We start from the raw sequence: 24,938 nt of genomic DNA, 5'->3' as shown, positions 1-24,938 counted from the left end.
GGCTCACAGATAGGGTTTTTTTCTAAATGAGCAGCAAAGTATTATACCATTAAGTATTAAAAAAAGATGACCATACAGAATAGCAGATTAACGTACGGCTCTGAAAGATGAGTCCTGATCCAGATTCAGTGCTTAGCATGTATGCTGGATAAAACCTCAGAGCCTGATTTTTGCGAAGATTTATTAAAGATTCTATGAATACCTCTAATGCTTAGGGAGCAACTGTGACTAAGCGCTCCTGTGCAGGGCACTTATCCCAGAATAGTTTGCAGGATCTAAAGTAGAATCCTGACAAGACTAGAGCTAGAGCCCAATTGGGCGTTTTAATCCCTTTTCTGGCACACAGGACAGTCCCTGGCCTCTGCTACCGTATGGGCCCCTTTGCGTGTTGCCAGTGTTGTGCCCCTTGATGCTCCCATTCGGAGAAAAAGAGGCATCTGCCAAGATTCACACACACTTTCTGAGCCTGGGAGCTCCTTTAGCTTGTCCCAAGTACTTCACAAAGTGGATGGAGTGGCCACGGATATAATGCGTCCAGAATGACTTATGGACACTGGTAAACATTACTTTAGCTCTGTAACTTGAGAGGTGGAAGATGTCTAATTAGGAAGAAAAGCACAAAACAGAAGGAATAATGAAGAGATAACAATAATGAGGCAGGGGGAAAAAAAAGAAGCAGGTGTTTAGTGACTCCCACAAAGAATAGACACATATGAAGGCAACTATTCAGGAATCAGCAAACTCTAATTGAGGCTTTTTTCAGGGCCATTATGCTATTATAAACAGCTGAAAGGAAGGCTTTATGAAAGAACCAAACATGGATTACAAGAGAAGAGGAAGCAATATTCATGAAGCATTTAATGATAAAAATGATCAACAGGCTTCCTAATGAAATGCTTCATCCCAACTCTTACAAATGCTTAGAAGTCTGATGGCTGTTCTCTCTCTTCTTCCTCTCCAAAAATGTGGTCATCTGAAGATAGCATGTTATCCAACAAAAGCATACTTCAGAAATTTTCAAGTGTTGCCAGAGACAGTTTGTTTTCTTTCAAATTATGTCAATTAGTTTTGCTTTTGTAATTCTATTAAAAGGGTTCTTTAGGTCCAAAGTCAGGTATTGGGAGATTTTGTTGTGGTATACAACATGTAGTCCCTCAAACGTGGAGGAGCAAGGAACAGAAATTTATGTGAGGTGACCCTGGATATCAATCATTCTCTAGGAATACCAGAGAATTACAAGGAAGTAATCTCTGACTAATGGTTGCGCCAGTAAAAACATCTGCTGAACAATCTCATGTGATACATTGATTCATTCAGATGTCGTCCTGGTGGTCATTCCTTATCAGTAAATGCTGTAGTAGCTAAATGTCTTTGTGCTGGATACATTGACCAAATCCAAGCTCAGTACACTGCAGTTTGAACACAAAGCCACTGGAAAAAGATACTATTTCTAGATAAAGAAATTGTAAGAATTTTCAGCCCAAATACTAATAAAACCCAGATATATTGTTTAGGAATATTTCAAAAACTCTTGAAACAGTAGCCCTTCTTCTAGCTGAGAAATGTATACCAAATAATAAGTTTACTGTGGAGGCTGTCACCCCAGGCATTCAAGTCTAACTCTCTGGATGTTTTCCTAAGCCGTAGTCAACCAAACTAGTAGAATAGCAAACATTTTAGTTGGGAGCACTCTAAAGCAAGGAGTTCAGCTAAGTTCATAAGATTGGTGTTTCTGTAAGGCACTCACGTGTTGGGATGTGACACTGGGACATCTTTTGGTCTGCACAGTGGTGGCTCCATGGTTCTTGCTGCATGCTTGGCACATCTATCACCTGCTCCCTGCTTGTGTGGTCTGTAGGGGTAAAGAATGGGTGCAAAATTCAAGTATAGGTTGCTTCCCCCTTATGCATCCTTTTGTTGTATCAGGGTAGGAGGAGGTTGGAGAGCCTGTCTACTTTACTCTGAGGGGGAAGGTCTGGCTGGCTGTGCTGCTAGGCAGAGTGGACCATCCCCAAAACTTCTTGAGATAGCGTATCATAGACCCAGAGATGAACCTGATGTTTCTTATTTAGAGAGGTGGCCTCTGGATAATTAAATAATGGCATTTGAATCCAGCAGTTGCATATAATTAAAGCGACTTAATTTAAAAGATAAAGGTGTGTAAGGGATAGTAGAACAGAAGTGTGGGTACTAGCTTTTTCACATAAATGCTGCTCTCTTCAAGAAAATCTTTGTTACTTTAACCCGTCCTAGTAACATTTAGTTCTCTGCTGTACTTGCATATCTGCAGAACTATGGTAGAAGGCTCAATCACGCAGTTTATTTGCAGTGCATTTGTACCGTATTAATCTCAGGCCTCCAGGTTTCTTCTGATGTCCACATGGGAGATCAGGAAGAATTTTTTTATTTTTATAGGCTGTTTGGCTTTGGGGTGTTCTACTAACCTCTGCAGCATTGGGGTTTGGCTCCAGTTACAGGTAGGATTTTGGCGAGGTACACACAGTATCTGCACTTGATGTATTATGTTTTTCACACAAAAGAAAACCTGAATTCTGTGGAGAACATGTGTTAGTAAGCTGACGGAAAGAGCAATGAGCATGAAATTCAGATGTGTTTGGATGGTGTTTTGCTAATCCACTTAGCATAAAGCCAAGTACAGGTATGGAGCCAGATGGGAATTTTCACTGCAGCAGATCATGAACAGGTATTAAGGTTTGCTTTCTACCCTCCTCTACAAAGCGAGTCATGATCTTACACCAGGCTCACCTGAGAACTTTATTTAGGAAAGCCACTGCTCTCATAGGGAAGTTATTAGCCCCACGACTCTATTATTACTGCTCCATCTGTGTGAAATTGCAGCACGTTTGAGTAGGCCTTGTGAAGGAGCATGAGGAAATATTGCGTTTCCTCAGCTGTGAGATGGTGCTTGGACCTGTCTACAAGAGACGTTGCTGGCACTTTTAACGAATGGCTGTGGGGCCAGGACCCCACAGGTCTGAAGCCCCTTTTAACTCTGTGCTCCTGACCCAGTGCAGCCCACGTACTGCTGAATCTGTCCAGCAAATGGAACAGGCAAACAAAAGCCTCTTTTATGAGCGTTGGCAAAGCTTTTAAGCGTAACCTAGATACTAGGCAGATCTATGCTATAACACCGCTGACGGCTGAGTGCATGTAGAGCCGCAAAACCTAAGAGCCTGTGCAATTTTACGTATGGAAACTTAAGCATCAACAAAGTTAGATGGGTGAGTTGTGACTGAGTGATGCCTAAATACTGGAAAAAGGCCATAAAGGGGAACTCCTCTTGCACACATCCCTAAATCTTGTCCTTTTAATACCTAGAAAATGCCACATGCTTCCATCATGACTGATTTCCACTTCAACAGAAATATCAAAGCAAGAAAGAACAAGAAGGTAAATGACAAGAAAATCCCATCACGTTGGTACCTTTGCTTTTGAGGGCAGCCTTGTGAAACGTGAGCAGCCCCCGCCAGCGGCAGGCTGCGAGGCATAGGGCGGCCAAGCAGAGAAAGCGAGCTCTGTACTTTTTGTTTCCTATTTTACAACATAAAGTTTAATGGGTGAATGCTATCAGCTTTTATGGTCAGATGCTTATTCATAACAATTTCTGCTATTTTTCAAGCTCTACTTAATCTTTGGTTTAGCCTTGTCAGTGAGACCTTCTTTGACTTCAGAAAGTTTTTACTGGAGTGGCTCTGGTTCCTCTCTTTTATATGTACTATTTTTGTTCTCGTTCACTCAAGTCAGGCTTTTGCACATCTTTTGATAAATGTATTCCAATACTGTGCGGTTTACCTGGCTTGCATAACCCGAGAGAATCTCCTCATGAAATAGTTTCATCATGTAACACTATGAAACCAGAGCTCTGCTGCGAGCACGTATGAAAAAGCTGACAAAGAGCTGCGTTTCTGATCACACCAGAAATGTAAACGTGTTCCGCTTAAAACTTGCAGTCTTTTCAGTGTTTTATGCCACTCAGTGAGAGAAAACGTTGGGGACTCTCTAGTGTACCGCCCTTCTAGGCCAGGGCAGGGACCTGTAAGGAGAGGCCTGCAGCCCCTGGTGAAGACACCGACGCCCTGCCGGGCCCGCGCTGTGTGAGAGGCCGTTGGGCAGCGGGGGGGTTAACGGTCGCGCGGGTCACGCGACGCTGGCGGGCTATTTAAGTGCAGCCGGGCTAACGGTCCCCTTTTTCCTCCTTCACCGGCGCGTGGGGGGCTGCTGTGGGGGCCGCTGGACCTGCTCGGTAATGGTGGCTCGGGGATGGCTGGGCGCGGCGGTGGGAGGTGCGAGGCGGGACCGGAGGGGCGGGATGGGGCGCGGTGGGCCGGGCCGCCATGGTGGCTGCTTGCTCCGACCCACCGCACGCGTGCGCAGGTGGCGGCAGGGGCCGCTGAGGCGAGCGGGGCCCTGCGGCAGGTTCAGGCGGTCCGGCTGGCCCGCGGCGCCGTTCGCAGGCGTCGTGCGCCTGGCAGTGCGGCGGGCGGTGCTTGACAGGCTTCTGCCTTAATTAAGCCAACCAGCGGGTTTAATTGGAAGCAGCAATGTGAACTTTTGAATAACAATGAATATGTAAGCGTGGCTTCGTGATGACTAAGTTTATAACCCCGTGGTAATGTTTGAGGTGTTGTGTGGGAATTGTCCTCTGCATATGGGGTGAATTAAAGCCAATTTGATTTGCTGCTGTGGATTTGTTTTTTCCCTGGGATGTCTTGGTTAGAGCTGTTAAAATTCTTTGGGTTTTTCAGTGCTGCTTTTGCTGTCTTGTGTCAGAACTGTAGAGCAGTTTTCTTCAGCATTCTGCCTATAGTTGCAAAGGCCAGGACACCAGTACAGCCCATAAGCCTGCCTGCTTCACTTCACCCAGACCTGTTGTAACAACAGTTATAGTAGTAATATATAACTATTTGTAACTACAGCTTTTGGCCTTCTCTCTGTTTTGGGCTGTTGGGTGAGTTTTCTGGGCATTGTGTGTAGTAGTGCATGAAGAAAAGTCTGGCTGGCCCCGTTGAGCAGGATGTGCTTGAGGGTAGGTGAAGGAAGAGCAGGGGACTGGAGTACCCAGGTGGTCCCTTGTAATCTTCTGTTTACTCAGTGCAATTCTTTCTGCAGTACCAACAATAATTTTGGAGACTCAGGCTAACAAGTGTCTTCTGTACCGCATAATTTCATTGTAAGCATTGCCTAGCATAAATTCCAAATGAGAACTCTTTTGTTTTGTCAGGTGGTGGAAGGGATTTTTCTTTTTTTTTCTTGTTTTATTTTGTGAGCTTTTATTCTAATGTATGGCTACTTTAGAAAAGCATTCAAGTTTTGAATATGAAAGTAACATCTGGTTTGTTTTCTATACTGTTTTGAGCAGCAAATGCAAATACTTTTGTATTTTAACAAAGCACTCTTGGATTGTCATTCTAATGAAAGTTTCCTACATCCCAGTTATCCTAATGTCAGGGATTTGCTGGACCTTGCTTCAGCTGAAGAAGCAGCAGAAACTTGCTAAACATTTTTATGTAAAACTTACCCCTCAGGAAGACTTTGCTTTTTAATAGCACTGGCTAATCTGCAACTTGCAGTTTCTGCTACGTACCATATTTTAAAGTCTCCAGGCTATATATAAAATCTCTTTATAGGTCTCAAGTGCAGATTGTATCAGGCATGGATTATTACTGGTAAGCTGACACCCAGCAGTATGGAAAGGAAATGCTGACCCAGAAGTGTTAGGAGTATCTTCAGCATTTCATTGGGGTGCACATCTGAATTGGGAGAGGGTTCTTCTGAGGCCCACATAACAAATAAACATACCAACATTTGCTGCTTGGTTTTAATTTGTATGCCTGTGGTGTTTTGTTTGGGTTTTTTAAGTCTCTGCTCTTTGTTCTATTGTTTGCTTGATGACTAAAAATAAATAATGAAGTCTTTCCTCAACTGTTCTCTATCACTGTGCTAAACTTGGCTCAATGTCAGTGAGAAAATGATGAATAAACATTATGGAAAATTATTTTTGTTAATGACCCTTTATTGTGAGTTTAGCAAATAATAGTAAGGTATTAATAGGGTTGTGTTCTTTCCTTACTTGCTCTCATATTATGCTGTTTCTTCTGTTGAACTCTGAGTGTGACCTAGAAACTGCTACCTATCTGCTACCTAGAAATTAGTCCTAGAACACTAGTTATGTGGGAAGAGGTGCAATTTTCTGAAGCAGATCTAGAACTTCATGGAAGATATTTGCTTACTGTGTTGCCTTATGCACAGCTTTTTCCCAGAGTTTTTAACAAAAATCTAAAATAATACCTTAACAGGTAGGGTAAGGTCTCTTTCACACCTAAGAGATACAATATTTTTCTGTCTGAGTGGGAAAACTGAAAAGCAAAACAGAATAGAGTATGGCAGCAGGACCAAAGACAGTTCTTGCTTTGAAAGTTGGGGAGGTTTGCAGTTTGAACAGCTCCAGTTACACTTTCAACCAAAACTTAATTTCTAAGGATTTTTCTTGAAACTTCTGCATTGGATAACTATTTTGTCTTACCAAAGTGTCTAACTATCATGCAGATCATCTGACAGGTGAAAAACAACAAACCTGCCTTCACTGTAAAGTTGTCATCTGTGTATATATGTGTACATGAAACATTTCCTACATCCGTTGTAAGGACAAAGGATTTGGTTCTTCAGTGATCAAGTAATTTACTGTTCTTCCTCCTTCTCTACAATCATTTTCATTTTGAATCCTCTGGAGAAGGATGGTAAAATAAGAGGTGAGGAGGGCAGTGGAATTGACATAAATCAGACTTATTAATTGGTTTTCTGGTGTGTTGTGGTATCGCAGTATTGCTTTATCAAGCTTCAGAGAAGGAAATGTGATGACAGTAAGCATTGGAGTACTCAGGGGTGGTATTACAGATACTCTTCCATCAATTTACTGTTCCTTTTGAATGATCACCTACCTGGTGGTGTCTCATTTCTCTTCCCTGAATGAGTAATTGTCCAAAAGAACCTAGGAAGAAATGTGAAAAGCAGCTACACTGAAAAACTTGAAGGGAAGTATTCATGGGGTGTAGCTGGTAAACAAGCAGGGTGGAGGCTCAGTTTCATGTAACATTTGTGAATGCTTTCTAGCCTTCTCTTTCCATATTATGCTCTCTGCTGATACAAATTGATTAATATTTCATTTCTGTATCAGTTTCCCCTCTACATATGAAGTTTTATATGATATGGCCATTGAACTGGAGAACAATCAGCTGTTTAAATTATGAAAAACTTTCCAAGTCGCTTCAGACGCCAAAATGCTGGGATCAAAACTGAGTTGACGTGGCACTTCTGGCTATTGTTGAAGCTTGTTACCAGCTGGATGCTGGCTCTGTCCTTTGACCAACTTCTATTCCACTACTCTACACCGAAGATATTTTCAGCAGAGTAAGTGCAGCTGTCATTTAGCTGATGGAGTAAAATAGTCTGATAGTCACTAATAAAACCAAATACACCTCACTGTATAATGCCTATATGTGACCCTATCTGATACTGGCATTTTTAATTAATTTTAATTTTCAAGTCTGTTTTGTTTGCTTTGTTAATTAGGAACTAGGATTTTTTTCTCCAATACTCCAAAGTGTCCTCTATTCTGTAGCATATTTATGTAAGGAACTAAGTTTTACAGGATGGGCATCTTTGCATATTTCTACAGCTGCTTTATACTTATAAATTAAGATTTGTTTTAAAATAACTATTTTCAAATGAATTGTGATTTTTGTGTAGCATCTCTGATCTTAGCTCTTTGACATGAGCATTAGTACTGCAGTTGCTCCAGTCATGCAACATTTGGATACAGATCATATCACTGAAATGTTGTTAGAGTGCACTTTACCTCACTGTAGCGAGGACACAACTGGTGTCAGTATGCAAAAGGCATCCAAAAGGCTTGAGAATTATTCTCAGCCTCTGCTGCAAGACATGTAGCTATTTCTGCCAGAGACTTCAAGCATGGAATAAAAGAGCCGCAGACATACTCTTATGTCTGAGCTCCACAAAGCCTTTGAAGAGAGCTAAGTATTTTCAATACAATTCCAATTCTATAGTCTCCTTGCTCCACACAGTTGTGTTAGAAGTGTCTGTATGGACAAGGACAGTTAAAAGCCTGTCCAGCAGCATGCTTAACTGCATGAAGAACAGGGCCTACATCATGTTTTGCTAATTTAGCAGGAACTGTTGTCTTTTAATAATGTGCCAGGTATAGTAGTAAGAGAGAACTTGACCTAAAGGGTACAGAGCTTGTGGTTGCTTTCTTCTCTAGTAAGCCAACCAAACAGCACAGCTTGTTTCAAGAGGATTTACTTAGAGAAATGCCCGGCATTGCTAACAGGTGTTTGGAAGAAGTGTCCCAGCTTCCTTTTTCTTGCATTTTTCCTAGTTCTGCTGGACTAGCCAGAAACATTCCTCTTAAACATGTTTTTGAACCTTATTCTTTTTTTCTTCCTGTTGTGTCAATGGATAATGAGATGGGCAACCCTCTCTTTTGCTGAATAATCAGGAGAATGATTGCCACTGCCTTTGAATCTGAAGTAAGGTTTGGAGATGGGCAGAGTAGCACCATCAAATGCCCATCTAGTGTATTTCATTTCTTTCTGAATACTTCATTCCTGCATGTTCCATATTTTCCATATTGAAGGGTAATCTTGTGTCCTTTCAGTGTATCTTTCCAGAAGTTCTAACCTGTATAGTTGTGGTCAGGTGCATGTGGCAGGAGATGGGAAATAATGTGAATAGGATGGATAATAGTTCATGGAGCATGGCTGTGTCAGAGGAAGGCAGGTTTAACTGGATGACAGCACAGTACTTCAAAGCTGTTTGAAAATGCTAATGACCTCTTCCCTGCTTGTAGTAGTTCAGAGTGAAAATAACATTCACAGCTGGGTGTGTAATCTGAAATTTGAAGGTTTTTTCTGTTATTAGACTTCATATTGTTCTGTGTAATTCATGGCCATAAGTTGAACTTTTCACTGGAAGAGAATAGGCTCTACCGCCACCCATCAAATTCAATAACCTGGAATTGGCACATAGCATCAAAACAAGGGGTGCTGTGCTCTTAGTGAAAGCAAACAAGTTGTGCTGCTGACCTCTGGGACACTTATCTAGCTGTTTTTGAAAGACAAAACAATTTCAGGTACAGAGTGTAATGGCAGATGTCAGTGAGGTTTTCTTTCATTTAAAAAAAAATAAATACAACTTTACCACCTGCATGGTAGTCTCTGGAGACTTGGTCTCCAAAGGCTCTAGATTGGTTTAACTTTTGTATGCTCACAGAGTAAACTGAGCAGGTTTGAAATGTATGCTTAGAAAGTTGTGGAAAAACTGACACTATTTGGCTTTCACCCAGTCTAAGTTACTTCATGCCTAGGATTGTTCTGTGCATCCTCATTCTTGTCTCCAGAGCTGTCCTTTTATTTTTTCTCCTTTTGTTCAACAGCTTAATGGCAACACAGTCCAGCAGGAATGATCCTTATGTTTGTTTAGCCCCTTACCTTCATAGGATGTTTTCTTCTTTCATACAGTAAATAGCTTACATCAAGAACAATCTCTGAGCCCTCTAGTCAGCTTCCTTGATTTACTATGGTACACTGAACAGATCTTGCTAAGACAGCCAGCTATCTTTTACATATCAATATGAGTCTGTCTGATGTATGGCATACATTCTCCATGTCTTTTTTCAATTGCATTTATCTATACACACAATAAGACTTTGAGATGTGCCTAAAGATGCACCTTAGGAACACAGTTCCTTAACTGATAGTTGCTTTTCAAAGGCTGTAAGACTTATATGTTAGATTCTGTATACCAGTGATGAGCCAAAGTCCTAACCTTCTGTTACGGGAATATTACAGAAGAGAAAAACAAGGTAGTCGTGGTCGCAGCCAGTAATGGAGATTGCTGGAGTTGGTGGTTATGGATGCCTGAATATGTGACAGGATTATCAAGCTCAAAGTGACTCCTTTTTGGTGACTTGAGGTGCACAAAGAGTAGAGCTCAACTTTAAAGCTTGGTTTATAACATTGGGATCAGGGGAAGAAAAAAACCCCAAAAAACCCAACCCAACAACAATAAAGCCAACCCAAAATATCTGAGATTGTAAACCTTTGTATTTGTTGGCCTGACTGTGGCGCTCCATCTGCAAATTAAGCAGGTGGGAAACTGGCAACCCTGAACAAAAAAACTGGAGCAAGTTGATTATTTTTACCTGGTACAGACACAAAAAAATACAGCTAATACCTGTAAATTGAGGAATAAGATGATATTAAAAATGGCCATCAATTCTAGTACAGAAAAACCAAAGAATCTGTCAAATATTTGACACAAAACCAAACTTTGTTCACTCTGGCACTACTGGAAGAGCATGTGGTAAAAAAGAGCAGAACCTGGAACCAAGTTCAAACAAAACCTTGCTCCTGGAAGGGTATTGCTATGGTAACTAAGTTTTCTTAGCCTCACTCAGATCAATGTTCCTCTTCCTGAGACTAGCCAAAAAGCATCAAAAAGTCCCGTAGGTAATACAGATTCACTGTATTAATACAGAGCAAGTTTAGTATTCATAGTAGTGAAGATACTTTCATATGCTTTTTCAGATAGCGTACAAATCCTTATATTCTTAGAAATTAGGTGTCTAATACTAGAATGACTAAGGAGCGAAGCTGGAAACTCAGTGCAGTGTGGCTGTTTCCATAGAACTTGTCACTTTGGGAATGAATATTGTAATGAATACTTGGGAAATCTTGCTGGTGGTTTATTTCTCTGTGTTAAAAGGCCGAAACATAGCCCAAGGTTTCCATTGTGATGTGAAAGTATAAAATGCTGAGCTAATACATCTGTTCGTTTTCTGGTTTATTTTTTCTTACATACCTCTTTTAGCATAGTTGTATTATAAATCTTACCTTAAAAGCTTTGCGTTGTATGGGCAGAAGATGAAAACATGTGTATACTGTCATATTCATGACTTGCTGAGGTCTAATCTTAATTCTAAATGGTGTTTCATGGGAGTATAATTTAGCTTCACAGCTATAGCTCTCCTGTCTTTAAAATGGAGATGAAATTTGTTTGTCACATAAAGTTGTTCTGAGAATTAATTGCTTAATGTAGTATGTATGCACTGCTTTGAAAATTATGGCATATAGGTGATGAATATTATTACCAGGTAATTATTATTAATATACGGAGTTCTAATTAAAGCAACTATTTGGAGATGAAGAAGGTGGTGTATGATTCTCTGTTTTGATGTCAAGAATGCTACACAGTCATAAACCTGCCATAATGTGGTGAAGAAGCAGCTCTGGGAATAGCTGTTACTTTTATGGAGTCCCTTTCATCGCTATAACCTAATGGTAAAATGAGTGCATTTCTAGCATTTACTCCATTAAGGGAGTTTTAACTGTAACTACTGCCAGACGGGTAGAGTTTATGATAAACAGAAATGAAGTAAGGGTCCTGCACATCTCTGGACAAGTGACTAGTGATCTCAGGCAGTGTCTTCACAGAATCACAGAATCATTAAGGTTGGAAAAGACCTTCAAGATCATCAAGTCCAACCATTAACCCAACATCACCATGCCCCCTAAACCACGTCCCAGTGTGCCACGTCCACACGTTTTTTGAACACTTGCAGTGATGGTGACTCCACCACCTCCCTGGGCAGCCTGTTCCAATGCTTGACCACTCTCGGTGAAGAAATTTTTCCTGATATCTAATCTAACTTCCCCTGGCATGACTTGAGGCCGTTTCCTCTCGTCCTATCACTAGTTACTTGGGAGAAGAGACCAACACCCACCTCACCACAACCTCCTTTCAGGTAGCTGTAGAGAGCGATGAGGTCTTTCCTCATCCTCCTCCAGACTGAGCAAGCCCAGTTCCCTCAGCCGTTCCTCATAAGACTTCTCCGGACCCCTCACCAGCTTTGCCCTTCTCTGGGCACACTCCAGCACCTCAATGCCCTTCTTGTAGTGAGGGGCCCAAAACTGAACACAGGATTCAAGCTGCAGCTTCACCAGTGCTGAGTACAGGGGCACAATCACTTCCCTACTCCTGCTGGCCACACTATTTCTGATACAGGCCAGGATGCTGTTGGCTGCCTTGGCCACCTGGGCACACTGCCGGCTCATATTCAGCCAGCTGTCAACCAGCACCCCCAGGTCTTGAGTTGTCCTTTGTGACCACAGAGGTAAATATTGCTGAGTTGTGTAGCATTTTTGTCACAAACAAAATGTTTAACATATGTATTAAACTAAGGGAATTTAATAAAAAGAAGTATCTTGACAACTGTGTATATGAATGTGAACAAGTCATTGTGTTAGGGTAGGAAAATCTCTGACTGCTGATGAAATATTAAGTGTTTAGTATCCAGGCTGGGGATGAAGGCTGTGATTTATGAAAGTGGATACTGTGAGACTAAACGTCTGTGGTATCTAAGGAGTTCTGTGCACTCACTGTCTCAAAATCGAAGTGTTGGAATTGCACAGTTAAAAATCTCTGCTGTAGACTGGATGACTATTTAATAACATACAACAGTGCAATTTCATCTGAGACCATGAATTAACAGCTCCTTCAAATTCAGTAGTGCTGCAATTAAGAAATAATAATAGCTAGTAAACACAGTGTCTGAGTGTCTTCCCTAGTAGGTACCTACCAACACAACAGCTACTAAAGAGAATTTGTTAAATCCATGTATCTGTTTTTTGGAGGGAATATAATAAAATCCAAACCCCACAACTGGAGGATTTGGTGGGGGGGGGGGGGCGGGAAGAGGAGGGAATGTTGATTCATTAAGCCTTGTTATTCACATCCAAAGCCACTCTGTAATTCTGATAGTTGTGAGGATACTGAAAAGGAAGTGATTAACTGTTTATTTCCATTTTGCCTTGTACAAGAATCTGCAACAAAAAGGTTACTATTAAGTAGCAATCTTAGAAGAGCTGAATGTGTGCGATGTCTTGCTGCTACAGAAAAGGATTGTAAAATACTGTCCCATATTTCAGGGTAGCTCTAATTCATCACTGATGATGCATCAATATTTTGATGGTAAATTTGTTAGGCTTGAATTCCTAGATCTGAAATATTTTCTGAGCCCAGTAGAGTAATGAATATTGTTAAATATTAATTTATTGGACTAATTCTTGAATGATCTCTTAAGTGATCACACTAACCTACAAAGTGATTAGATTTTTTGGTAGGTTTTTGTGTTAGCCAGTTTATTTTGAAGCATAAAGCTTAATAAAGGAGCTCATTTAACATGTACATTATTATATTTATTCACTTGACACATGCTAGTTTTTCTTTAAATAGTAGTTCTGTTCTTTCATCTTGCAGCTGTTTATAAAGGCCTAACGTTAAGCACAATATTTGCAAAATTGTTCTTTAGGATAACATTTACATTAAATTTATTCATATAGTCAAGCTATTTTGGCTGATTTCCATCTGGATGATTGTCATACAAGTCACTTTGCTCATTTGCAAAATTCTTTTTAATGGAAGCATTTCAATTCAGTTTAATTTTCAATTTTTATTTGACATTTCCTGCAATATTTAGTTTCTTGCCAACATATTCTTTGGTCATGGGGAATAGACAACTGTATATTAGCCTAGACAGCAAGCTAAGAAATTTGGAGTTTGGATATCAGTTTTCAAAAAATTATCTTGTATTTTGGAGACATTTTGCTCTCTGTATGGCAGTTTAGAAAATGGTTTGGAGACCTTAGTTTTTATTTACTTTTTCTAGCTTCTGATGTCAAGGATTTAACTGGTTTATGGAATGGGCTGCATTTCTAGATCCAGCTTGTGTAAGAATCACTGCTGCTCATGGCTTGGACAAGCATACTCTTTGCTGGGTAAAAACCTGGCTGGACGGCCGAGTCCAGAGAGTTGTGGTGAACGGCGTTAAATCCAGTTGGTGGCCCATCGCAAGCAATGTTCCCCAGGGCTCAGTATTGAGGCCTGTTCTGTTTAATATCTTTCTCAATGATCTGGACGAGGGGATTAAGTGCTCCCTTAGTATGTTTGCAGACAACACCAAGTTGGGTGGGAGTGTTGATCTGATTGAGGGTAGGAAGGCTCTGCAGAGGGGTCTGGACAGGCTGGATCAATAGGCCAAGACCAACTGTATGAGGCTTAACAATGGTGAGTGCTGAGTCCTGCACTTGGGTCACAACCCCATACAACACTACAGGCTTGGGGAAGAGTGGCTGGAAAGCTGTCTGGCAGAAAAGGACTTGGGTGTATTGGTTGACAGCTGGCTGAATATGAGCCGGCAGTGTGCCCAGGTTGCCAAGAAGGCCAACAGCATCCTGGCTTGTATCAGAAATAGTGTGGCCAGCAGGACTAGGGAAGTGATCGTCCCTACCCTGTACTTGGCCCCAGTGAAGCTGTACTTTGAATACTGTGTTCAGTTTTGGGCCCCTCACTATAAGAAAGACATTGAGGTGCTGGAGTGTGCCCAAAGAAGGGCAATGAAGCTGGTGAAGGGTCTCAAGCACAAGTCCTGTGAGGAGCAGCTGAGGGAACTGGGGTTGTTTAGTCTGCAGAAAAGGTGGCTGAGGGGAGACCTTATCACTCTCTACAACTACCTGAAAGGAGGTTGTAGTAAGGTGGGTGTTGGTCTCTTCTCCGAAGTAACTAGTGATAAGACAAGAGGAGACAGCATCAAGCTGTGCCAGGAGAGGTTTAGATTGGATACTAGGAAAAATCTCTTCACCAAGAGGGTTATCAAGTGTTGGAACAGGCTACCGAGGTTAAGTGATTGAGTCACCATTCCTGGAGGTATTTAAAAGATGGGTAGATGTGGTGCTTAGGGACATGGTTTAGTGGTGGACTTGGCAATGCTAGTTTAACAGTTGGACTTGATGACCTTAAAGGTCTTTTCCAACCTAAACAATTCTATGATTCCGTGACTCTAAAGCAATCTTTGGTCTTACTGAGATCTGTCATAGGCTTTATCTCTTCTGTCTTATTGTTCTCTCAGATTGTGATAACATTTGGAATATAAGCATACCTCAAAGGGCAATGATTCAAAAACTCCCTCTTCACCTAGTTCAGTATAGTACAGATATTGATGAAGACCTGTATTGTCTCTCTTCTAATGCTGATTGTGGGAGGATGCTTGCAATTTATGTTGTTACATTAAATATATCCTAAAGCTAGTACAGAGTTGAGCGCCAGGTTCAATAGCAGTCCCTGATTAAATTGTCTGCGATCACTGCATCTGAAGAAGGCAGATGCAGAAAAATCTGACCAAAAAAAACCCCAAAAAACGTGTTAACTTTTTTCTCTGTTTTGCTAAGCTGTATTAGGCCTAAAGCAGGTTTTAAAACAAATGTAACAGACTGAGAGATCAGTTGTTCCTTTTGCTTTCAACCTTTTTTTCTAGGGATCCAGTTTGAAAACAGATTTCAATTTAAAAAAAAGTTAAAAACCACAGGGAGACAAAAAGGGATTATCCAGCTTTGGATAATCTTTTAAATACTTTTGAGTATTTTCATTACTTAGCACTTACTATACTTGGTACTAAATCTTGGAAGGAGAATTTGACTCTGAAATGTACTGATGTTTGAAGACTTACTTCATGCTGACATTCTTGGCATAGGTCTCTGCTCTTTTACTCTTTCTGCATGTTTCCTTTCTACATGTCTTTTATTGATACTTCGTGCAAGCTTCAAAGAAAAAAATAATCTTTAATCTTTTGATTCTACAGTGTATTGTTTAGGAACAAATAAAAAATGCTTTGTAGATTAACTAAAAGTTACAAATTTTCTCACAGCAGCCTGTAGAGGTCCCAAACAAGAGATGGCATCTTACTCTGACAAGTTTTGTATGTATAAATAGGATCTGGTGCCTAATGTTCTGCTAATGTAAAGAGATGGTATGACTGTGTGCAATGATGGGGAAACTTGTTAATATGTTGGTTGGTGGACAAAGTTACAGCCAATAGAGGATGAATAGTAACAGTTTAGTAGAACTTCACTTCCTTTCTGTGCTGTGCCCTTAAATTGAATTATAGAAGAAACAAAAAGGAATATGGAAGAAATAGCTTCCATCTTCCATCCACCAGAGACCTTCCCAAAATCTTAAGAGTTGAAGGGGACACATTCTTTTCTATGCAGAGGTGATTGTGGTAATGCATATTTAATTACAATTGTATGATGAAGTCTGCATGTCTCAAAAGAAATTTGCTATATTTTTTCATTGGTAAGACAGCTTTGAAATATTTCTTTCCATGTTACGTGGGATACAAAAAAATACCAAATCAAAGAAGACAAGTGCAGAGTGAGTAAATGACTTGATGAAGATCCATAACTAAAATAAATTGTGGAGAAAGTGGGAACAGGACCAAGACCTAGTTTCAGTCTGGAGGGTTTTGACCAGAAGAGAATTCCTCCCTTATGGGTAGTTTGTTCTGAAAATAGCTCAGGATAGAGAGGGTACTGTGAAAGTTTTAGTTAGAAAAGGAATATGAAATTTTAAGTTAAGCTTCTATGTTTTCTACTATTTTTGGTACAAGTCAAGCAATCGGAACTCAATTACTGTTAGACAACAAGAAAGGCATTTCATCAGTGGATCCTATGTAGAACACAGGTAGAAAAAAAAAATTCCAATTTGTCTTTGGTTGTGTCAGTCATCTACAAAGTTGACACCTGCGGCAGTGTTAAAGGAGCTGGCAGAATGAAAGGACAAATTTATCATGAATATCAGGCAGATTGTGGGACATAAATTTTACTGATTCACTGGGTCTATTTTTAATGGCAAACTGCCCAAAGCCAAAAATGTATGAACAAAAAAGTTTCCCTCTAATTCACTGAAAAATCAGCAGCCTGCGGACATGCTGATTTATACTGTTTACTTCTCTTCCTGGCTAGTGCCCTCTGCCAATAAGGCCTCCTGTCCCTGTAGTGCTAGTCCTTTAGAATGTGTGTCATGCTGGACTCTAAAGTAAATCCATATTTGATGATTTTGTAATACTGTATTGAAGATCAGGCATATAATTAAATTACAATTCTTTCTGCTTTTAGGATATGTTTAAACATCAAATTCTTTTAATTATTTATGTTCTAAAGTGTTAGGGCTCCCTCAAAGGGATATTTTAATTTTCATTACGTAGCTGATGAAGGAAACTATTAAAATTACTTACTAGTACCTTCATACTCTTAAATATCTTGTTTTCATCCTAGATAGTTATACCAATACTACATTATTATACCACTTAAAACTGATGCAACAGTATTGATATCTTGCATGGGCCTGCTATCCAAAAGGGCCTTGTTACATCACGTGTGCTAATTCTGAAGTGAGTCACTCAGATGGACATGAACAGTTAGTTTGTTGGTGCCTGCTCTCACAAAGCACTTTCTGCTGGTTTCCTTGACCTCTGACTGTTCTTGGTCACTGTATAATAAATACTTGTTATAAGAGGATGTTGTGACCTACAGATTGTTAAATATGTTGGCACAGCACACTTTCAAATAGGAAAGGATACAACTTTCAGCTGCCTGGTGAGGGTCAGCGTGCTGGTGGACCAGATCCACCAAAGCTGGCATAAGGAGATATAAATTATTACTGAGTCACCTACTGTCTGGGTTGTCCTTCAGCAAATTACTGTTATATAAACCTTCTTGACAGGAGCTGCTGTAAACTGGTCAAAAACCCAAAGTCTTAGCTCCTTAGCTTATGTAAATCAGAGTTGCTTGCAGTGTTATGTGGAATGTGTTTTCCCTGATGTTTTCAGTGATGAAACAGTTCATCAAAAATCCTCTTACCTGCTGCTTTGTAACAGCTGACTTCTCTTTCTTCTTACAGGAGACACAACTTTTTTGTAGTTCCTCCATTACAATGTTCCTTCAGTTCAATATAGTTGAGGTTTGCCAAAGTTCAGCGATTCATTCTTCATAACACTTCTAGGAAAAGAGAGAAATAGAGGGTCTGGACTTCTGGCTTTCTCCTCTCTGCAGAGAACTCGTCTTCTCATTCCTCTTCCTGGCAGATGCACAACTCTGTTATCCTTCTCACAGGTCTCACCTGCTTTCCTGTCACTCTCCCTTACCATTTCAATAGTATTAAGCGACCTCACACATTGGAACTGTAAAATCCTCTCTAATCCATCTCACTTCTTATTTTATTCCATTGAACTCATGCCTGGACAGTTTCTTCCAATCACTGATGGTATATTTGCATAGTAGCTGGAGTTTCTTCTTTTTGTAATGGAAAAGCAGCAGTCCTTTCTCCTTCTCACCAAAAGAGAGACTAGTTCCCCTGCCCTTTTATTTTTTATCTTAGGTTGTTATCTTCTAGCGATGAACTGTCACTGTGCCTGCATGGCATCCTATCAAACAGATAATGATCCAGGTGGGATTATCCATATGTTCACTCACTAGTTACTGTAATAATGCATGTAATAGTTCAAAGTATCTTATGACTGGTACTTTTATACCTGATGGAGACTTTGGGTACTAAAGAGGTCCAGATGTTGACTGGTGTTAACAAATGTATATATTCATTGGAATACATTTATTTCTGTGGAGTACACATGGAAAGTAAGTCTCAATCTTTGGGTATGCTGAACAGGTTTAATAGATCACACCAACAGATTCATGTGCATTGCAGACTGATATTTAGGTGAAGTACTTTCAAGTGCTACACAACTCAAGAACAATTCAAGAACTCCTAGTGCTTTTGGCAGGTGGATTTCCCTGTTTTTCAGAGCTTTCTACTACAACAGCAATATGTCATATCTCAGGAAAAATAAGATAGGTCTTAAATATTAACTTTACCTTAACTTTCTGAACAGTTTTTAAGGGATGGAAGAGCAGATACAAGAAATGAAACAGCTCTGTAAGAAGGATTTCATATCATATAACCTGGGTGTTATATGGAAAATGGAAAACATAAAGTAACGGATATGTAAAATATTATGTGTGCTAGAAATACCTGCATAGAAAATAAAGGGCTGTTACTGTAATCCTAAAAAAAAAAAAAAAAATTCTAGTTAGTAAATAGTTACTGGTGTTTGTTATGAAAACTCTAGTGCCTGTATTCTGAATCAAATGCCAAAGAGATAGTATAGGAGCCTGGCTATAATGGAGCTTCTAAAGTAGCATGTCAATGTAACCAAAAAAAAAAAAGGAAAAATACTCAGTGAAAACTGTTTTGGGTTTTTATTGACCTTGCTCATGTGGCTTTTTTGGGGCAGGGGTGTTTTGACTTTGAAGAAGTGGTTTTGTCTGCTAATCATGTGGCTGTGTTCTTCAAGGTGAGGATAGAGGAAAGATGATTAGTAAGGAATAGTATAGGCATGTTATTTGTAAATCACGTTTCTCTTGTGTTGAAATCATTCTATCTACAGAGTATCTGTCCTTACCATTAAATAAAGCTTTTGGGATACAGAAAGTATTGCACATTCTGGACAAATTGTGTTAATTTATTCCTGTTTAATTCTTTTGACCTGCTGCTTGTCATGAGAACACATCAAAGTAGAGCTTCTTTCCATTTGATGTAAACATTAAATGTCGTGGATGGTGGAAAATTTCATAATTGATGAGAAGTAAAGCCAGAACAAAATTGTTTAGTTAACACAATTTTAATCAAGGCTGCACTAGATAACTCAGTCTACTGGGAAGTGGAATGATTCCCTTTCACTAAAACACTACATTCCACAATTAACTGAACAGAGAGCAAATATGCACGTGTTTCAACTTGGAGAATATAGCGTTATCAGAAAGAAAGGCTCAATACTAACCAGCGACAGGCTATATATGATGAAGACTCAGTGGATTTTTACTAACTTCACTGCTGTTAACCTGTATGTGCTATTTTCACAACTGTACTTGTGGGGAATGCTGCAAATGCGCACTGCTCGATGGAAGCAAAAATGCCATAATGTTGATGCTCTTTATCCAGTAGTAGGTGCTTTCCAAGGCTGCCTTTCTGGAGGCTGAAAAGGGCATAGCATATTAGTCTTTGACCAGAGGAATGTAAAAGTACTTCTATACAAAGAATGTCTTAGAAGATATCTACAGAGGCAATAAATTAGAATGTCTTTGGTAATATTCCTGTAGGGTCATTCCAATATTTTATTCTATTATCAGCCTTTTGGGCTTATACTTGAGAAAAGAAAGGATTTGCTGGTTTTATTAAGAAACATATTGTTGGAACCTGTAAAAATGATCAGTCAAGGTCAATTGAATTATTCTCCATTTTCATGAATTCTCTAAAAATAACACTGATTCTTAGAAACACTAGTTATTTAATATCTTTTGAGAGATGCTCTCTAGCATATAAGCAACTATACATTGTGATTAGGAAGTGTTATTTGTCTTTCACGACTTGAATAATACTTTGTCACATAGAATAACTTACACGGTTTATTTATAATCTGATTAGTTAGACCCAATCATTTCTGTTTAACTGTGTAACTAAACTGCAGATAACTGCTTTAGGAGAAAAGGTAGAGCAATAGTGGGTTTTTTAGACAAAACTCTTTAAAGAGAAGCATCTCTTCATGGGGTAAAGAGGTAAAAAATAACTTGAAACAGTCCATAAAAGCTATAAAGTTATGTAGAGCATGAGTCTGAGGACAAGCTTACAAAGGTCTTGTTCATCTCAGTCCTTTAATGGAACTTAAAGTGTATAAAAATATTCAGTAAATGTAGAAACAATACTTATTTTCATAATATGGTCTCTTACACTGTAGGTTACATGACCTACAAGTTACTGCAAGATGAAATGCAAGCACTTTTCTGATTGCTGTGTAGTAGCAGTACCTGGCAGTTTCAGAATGAAAGCCATCAGAACCCAAATCAAAGTCAGCCTGTGGATGTCAGCTTCAGAACTCTGACATGCTTATAAATTCATTTGATCTGTTGAAATTTAAGTAGGAGCAAGTAAAAGGTTTTGCTACAACAACTGTCATGAATGCAGAGAATAAATTCTAGTATTGCTGTTTTAAAACTTACAAGAAAGATTTCCCCAAATTCTGTATTCCCTGCAACTTTAGTGTGTCAAAATAGATAATTTTTTTTAATTATATAAACTTTGTACCAATAGTCTAAGGCCTCTGTTGTGGTAGTTACCATATCTGTCAGTTACGTGCTTCTTGGACAAATTAAGATGACTAAGTAGAACTGTTTTATTTTGTCACTATGCTCAAAGACAGAGCTGGGCATAGCTGGCCAGACATGCCTATCCTGACACAATGCTGTCCTGGAGAAAGGGGTAGGTGCCAAAGATAGCATCCTTCCCCTGTGAGGTTCTCTTTCAAATGCTGCTAACAGATGGTGTGTGCCAAACTCTGAACTGGGTGGTTAGGTCAGCTACATACAGATATGGAGAGAGTTCTTGGGATACTCATCTTTATCCAAGATAAGTAAATAAATAGTGATGTTCTTTCCATTTTGTCATCTATATTATTTTAAACCTCTTGAATATTGTAACTTACATTCAGGATTTTGCAACTGATTTTTTTTAATGGTTTTGTTGTTAACGTGGCTAAGGCTAAAAGGTAGTTCATGGGGTTTGCCTCATGAAGAGGAAGGACTTATGTCTGTTGCAACTCGTAAGCTAGAAGGAATGGTTTAGCTTTCAATATATTCCAAAGGAAATAATTAAAACTGTAAGTTGTATTTATGTAACCTCATTCTTCTTAGAGGAGGACCTTAGTCTTGAAGCTGAGGTCTTTCACCAAATCTACTGAATTCAGAATGAGAAAAATGAGCAAGGCAATCAGAAAAAGGCCTAGTCGTGTAGGTTTGGATCTAGGTTGAAACCCATCTCTCTGGTTTTGACATGAGAACCTGTACTACCTGTCCAGAAAACTTTGCAATGAACTGCAGATAAACATTTCTGAAACACAACTGTACAGTTGCTTTCTGGCAGACGAGTAAAATAATATGAAAGCTGGATATGTTAAAAACAAAGGTCCCTGGTACATACTAGTAATAGAAATAGGTATAGGTGTAATGCAAATATGCAAGATATTCTAGCACATCAGGTAACCTGTTAAAGAAAAACAGATCCATGTGGGAATGGCAAGAGCAAGGTGAAAATTGTGAAATGCTATTGGACAAAAAGTTAGAACTTTGTTCCCTCATAGGTACCTCAGTGTTCGGTTGACTTTATTCCTAAGGGATTCAGTTTTCCAAGGCTCAGGTCTGTTGGTTACCTTAGAATTGTTTTTCCACAGTTCCTCGCTTAAATGATGTGTTCACTCTATTGTTTATTGTCTGGATTTCTCAGTAGTAGTAGTGGATGTGAATTTTATTGCTCTACTAAGTGATTATCAGTTAGCAATGATAAAGATTCAAAAGCTAGTTAAAGCCTTGAATTTAATTAGTTTGGGATTCATTTGAATTTGTCAAATCCCTTTTTGAAAACATTTTGAAAATTTTTCAGTTATTTATAGGATAGTGGTTTTGTTTTCTTTTCTTTTAATTAGTATTATGCTTGGTATTTCCCAGTAGGTTTCTTTGACAAGATCTGGAATATGTAGGTTTTTGAAAGATAGGGATTTGAATGTAGTTTTCTCTTGCTGTATGCCTCTTAAATTGATATGAAAGTGGTTTTTGTATGCAGCCAGAAAGGGGAAGAATCCCTCTGAACCGTCCAGTAGTGGTTTTTGGACATTGGCCAAAAATGTTTAAGGGAAAAGCAACTGTTTCTTTTTTCTCTCCTCTGCAAGCAGGAAGCCAGGATTCTCATGTTGGGGAAAGGTGAGGCTAAATGAACTGTGAAAACAGACAACAGTTACACCTCTTCTTTCATTACTGGAGAGCAATTAAATGTTATGGAAATAAGAATGGTATGAGAACCTGTGTAATGGCAAAAGGTGAAATCACACCTTAACTGTGATGAGAGAGAACAGTTGACGAGACATTCCTCTTCCTTGTCATAAGGGTTGCTTTTAAATACTCTGGTACATAGATTGTGTAAGAATCCTTTAGCAATAAAATAGGAGTAAAAATGCAGATATGTGACACTTGTGCAGCTGGGACCATATCTTGTGCTATGCTAACTTTGGGGAAGCAAAAGAATTATCTGTATTTACTGACAAAATTTAAAGACGGTGATACAGCACTGACTGAATGTGATTCAGCAGAAGGATCATTGTGAGAACCCTGAAAGGAGTCCAGGGTTCCTCACTGCATAGTTCAGGTCTAGCATAGTGCTAGGTCATAGAGTATGGGTCACTTTTCACAGCTGGGAACCCAGCTGTGAACATAACTAAATACTGACCAAATATTTTGGAAGCCTTAAATGTTTCAGAGAACTTGAAACATGAAACATAAATGCTGTAAAAGAACTGAGTTTTCTGAAGCATTAATATAGGATTTGCAATAAAGCGGGTCCTAAATAACTGGTTTTGACTATTCTAGCTCTAGTGCTGAAGACTTGTGGAACTGCTGTGTAGAAACAACATGGAATATTTTTTTCCTCTGAAATCTTTCCACGTCTGCATATTACTGGTTTAGAAAATGACTGCCAAACTCTTGCTGTATGCACTTTTAGTTCGCGTGTAAAGCTGTGTGTGTTCATCAGATGTCTGTATTTCATTGAGTTCTTATGAAGTAAGTGAATGAAAGTGTTTAGCAAAGCTTGTTTGCTGGGCTTATTGCTTAAACCCTCTATAAATTGCAGGGGTGTTTATTGGGGGGGGGGGGTGCTGATATGTCAGCTGTTCAGCATGAATCTTCTGGGAGACAGGATTTACAGTCTTAACCTGAATCCATGCAAGCTCTCTGAATTCTGGATTGCCAAAGTGGTGTGTTGTCAGTGAAAAATAGCACTGTGCTATCAGTATGCCAGCAGCAATAAAGATGTACTGCATGTGTCTCATGAATACTGAATTCCCTTGCAAAGGTCAGATTGAAAGTTTCCCATGGATCAGTCATGTCTGCTCTTCTTGTAGCTATCTCCTGGTTCCATATGTAAACATTTCAAAATAAGCTTCCAATGGTTAAACTGTATGAAAGAAATTAACATCGGAGACAAAGCTCTTAGAGAAGTTAATGTGATGTTCAGTGCAAACTCCCTTATTGATTCATCCCCAATGACATCGCTTGAGGATTCAATAATTAAAGACCCACTTAGCTATTTTATTCTAAATTACTCTTCTATTGCTCTCGCTCCTGCCCCTCAGTAAACTCCAAAGTAATTTAAAATGGCAGAATTGATAGTTGATATTAGTGGATTTACTGGTTACATCTGTACAGTTAAATCAAATGTGCTTTGGGCCCTTCTCAGGCAGTGAGGTCAGCTGGCATGGAAAAACCTATGTCTATTATGAAACTGTGTTACCCTCCAGCACAAGGGACAGGTGGGCGACATTCAAGCTGTCTTTTTTTCTGGGAATGATCCTTGTTATCTGCTGTTTACAGAACCAGGGAATTGTGATTTGCTACATGCCAAAACCGTTTGAGGCTTAAAAACATACCAGTCTAAACAAGTAAGTTTCAATGCCCCTTAACAGTGAGGTCTCTCTCCTGGCACTGCTTAATTTGCTAGCATAAATGTACCTTTGGAGAGGGTTCATTTCACCTTAACTGTTTTTAAAAGCTAGGGATCTAGTCTAAGATGTTGGGCAACAGCTGATAAAGAAATCACAAGATAATTTTTCCTATTCTAACCTCTCTGTCAGAATTACCCACTGAATATATAAACATGCATAAGGCAGAACTGTGCACAAGTAGATGACATCAACGCTTTTAATTACCTGCACTACCTTGGAGGAGATATCTGGAAGGATAAAAATTAGTTTGGAGAAGAAGACTCACAAGTAGATAATAGAACTGTGAGGTGTGGCTTTAGAAATAGTGGTGAAAATTGTATGTATGTAAGGTCAGTTAGAGAAAAGCACAAAGGTAAAACAAAATAAGGAGCATAGCTGTGGAATATTGAAGAAGGAGCCTCTA

Source organism: Phaethon aethereus (genome assembly GCF_964289735.1).
Source record: "Phaethon aethereus genome assembly, chromosome: 7".
Classification (NCBI taxonomy): domain Eukaryota; kingdom Metazoa; phylum Chordata; class Aves; order Phaethontiformes; family Phaethontidae; genus Phaethon; species Phaethon aethereus.
This window is presented reverse-complemented; position numbering follows the sequence as displayed.